Genomic DNA, 2,990 nt, shown 5'->3' on the forward strand with positions numbered 1-2,990 from the left:
TCCAAATGCCCTAGACAAACTGACTATGCCCTTCCACCAATGTCCACACCACTAATGCATTCAATGAATCCTTGTAAATAAACTATCAAATATTTCATGATAAATGTCTCTGCGTATCATGACCCAACATGTGGCTCTGACATTCTTTCCGCCCACTCTTCCACGAAATTTCCCTGAGCCATGTTGGGTTCATTTTTGGTCTGCTTCCGTGATGAGGTAAGCCTAATAATGGTACCAAACTGACTGTATTCACTGAGTACAAAACTAATTAATTTTTGTTTTTTTAATAAGAGGATGGGTGAGGAAAAGGGTTCTGCTGTCTCTTCTCACAAGATCCATAATCAGACAGCAAGAAAGAGATTTGTTCAGAAATGTGTTCTTCCATTAAATGAAGACAGTCCACTTATTTATCAACCACAAAAAATGGACTTGACTATGCACTCAGCCTTAGATTGTAAGCAAAAGAAATCAAGGTCAAGATCTGGAAGCAAGAAGAAAATGCTATCATTACCTCATGTTGCTGACAAGGTTTACATTCTCCGATGCAGGTTTTGTGGCCTAGTCTTTCAGGAAGACTGGATTAAGCACTTATAACGACACATCATAAACACTAATCTTCCACGGACTGAAGCTGGCATGGTGACACTACTTAAAAAGCCTGCCTCTCTTACAGAAACTTCATTTTCTTTACTAATGGCAGAAGCAGCTTCATAGAACCAGGAATCCTTCTAAAAAGCAAATTTAATTAGATGTAAATTTGAAATTGTCTTTTTTGTTGTAAGCCACATTAAATTTTCCATTTATAAATACTAAAGCAGGAAAATGGGAGAAAGTGAATTACAGTGACATCAGAGCAAACTGAATAATTTAAACAGTAAGTAGTCTATTTTATATAAAGTGGAAAATATGTTTTTAAGGTTTACTAAGTTTTGGTGGCTAACTGGGTTTGCTCAGTCGAAGATCTTACATCTAAGAGCCATTTTTAAACTGTTTCACAGTTTAAGTATTTATTGACAGACTTATGGGAAGATTTATGTTTTCTGCAGTGTTACCAGAATTCAAGGCTCTGAAACTCTCCACAACACTTGCATAGAAGAAAACAAGATATTATATTTTGTTGGTATGTATTTAGTGTTTTGTATAATACCAGGAACTGCTCACTAAATTTACTCAATTGAGGGCATTAAACATCATGTACTTCATAGTTTGAGACTGCTCACCCAAACGGGCAGAGTACTAGTCTACCTGGATGTGTAAGTGCTTTCTTAAAATCACATGGAACTTTTTTTTTTATACTAAAAAGTGGAGGGAGATTTGTTTAAACAAGTATTTCTAAAAGAAATATGTATATAGTCCTGGAATTATTTGTGGTGAGGAAATCTTCTTTATTCCAGTTGCATTTCTCAGACAATAAAGTGGTGCATCTATGCTACATCCTACTTTGTCAACAAAGATGCTATTTACCCTTTCCATTTTTGTATCATAATAGAGTAAAAAAATCTAATATTCTTTATTGCAAGACACACTTTTCTTAACAGATTTGTTTCTTTTTAATGTTATATGTAAAATTTGACATGCTTACAGGACAGGTTTGCCTCTTATTTAACATTGTAGAAATGTAATTAGTAAACAATGCTCACTACACAACTTAGAATAGGCTTTCTCATTTATATTATCTTCCAAACTTGATCAGTTAGCAAAACTTAATACACAAAATATTTCTATATATGATGAGAATGTTTACAATTTAAATTTTAGACCTTGTTTTGGATGTGATTATATGTACAAACATTGTGTAACACTATGTTCATGCTAAGAACCGACATAATGGAATTACTGAAATAAATGTGCTGTGAGGAATGGAAAATATGGTGCAGTTGTCTTAGTCATGATAAATTGTGGTTCTTCTTAAACAGAAACGAGTTGTTTCTTTTAATCGGGTATTAGATTGCTTTACAAAAAACATTTTTTGCTTGCAAGCACCATTTCACTTAATTTGAAGCAAAGATACGCATTGATAATTTTCTTCACTTGTAAATAAAGCTAAAAACAGTCAAAATAAGGAGTATTTTGGTAGAGTATATACATCTCACTGCCAGTGAAATTTTTTTTCCTATGGGATAGCTACTTACCAGAAAAACTCTAAATAAAAAGAGATTTAAAGAAAATGTAGAACCTATAATGTGAAACTTTCTTACTGTTGTCACTGCTGGAAGTGGTCCCCTTGAGGTTGTATTTCATTGACTACATTGTTGTTATGTACCAGGTTTCTTTGTTTACAGCCATAGTTTTTCTAGACACATAACACTGGTCCTTTTATGATTAATTAAAGCTCCTAATCCAGGACCATCTTATGTATGACATTTGGAGGTTGGGCTAGATGTGTAATTCCCAACCAAGGATCTCCTGAAAGTCCTGAAAGAAATTGTACATTTGTCTATAATGATCATATGTAACTAAAACATGATTTTTTTTTTACTTTTGACTAAAATTATACCAAATCTGTATTGTTGGTTATGACTTATTGAAGAACTTTCATTGAAAATTAAAAAAAAAAATCTTCATGAATGTTTTCCAATCTTTCATTCTGTGAATATTGGCTTAAACAACTCATGACAGCATGAATTGCTATAAATTTAAAGCAGCACTTTTGGAGCAATTTCACTTAACATTCCTGAAGTTGTGTTAGTATATTTCTCATCTGCTATGCTTAAAACCAACAAAGAGGCAAACACAGGAGCTATGGTTCTGTTAGGTAACTGAGAAGGCAACTTCAGTGTTCACCTTCCTTTTTTTTGTTTGTTTATTTTTTATTTATTTATTTGAGAGTGATGGGGGGAGAGAGAGAGAGAGAGAGAGAGAGAGAGAGAAAGAGAGAGAGAGAGGGAGGAGAGAGAGAATAGGCATGCCAGGGCCTCCAGCCACTGCAAAGGAACTCCAAATGCGTGTGCCCCCTTGTGCATCTGGCTAACGTGGGTCCTGGGGAATCA

At 34.2% G+C, this 2,990-nt stretch overlaps 1 pseudogene; it reads left to right on the forward strand.

Moving 5' to 3' along the window:
- The first annotated feature begins 307 nt into the window (after positions 1 to 307).
- Positions 308 to 714, forward strand: LOC101613259 (annotated as a pseudogene).
- Positions 715 to 2,990: the final 2,276 nt, after the last annotated feature.

The sequence above is a fragment of the Jaculus jaculus genome, chromosome 7, assembly GCF_020740685.1.
Source record: "Jaculus jaculus isolate mJacJac1 chromosome 7, mJacJac1.mat.Y.cur, whole genome shotgun sequence".
In the NCBI taxonomy this organism is placed as follows: Eukaryota; Metazoa; Chordata; class Mammalia; order Rodentia; family Dipodidae; genus Jaculus; species Jaculus jaculus.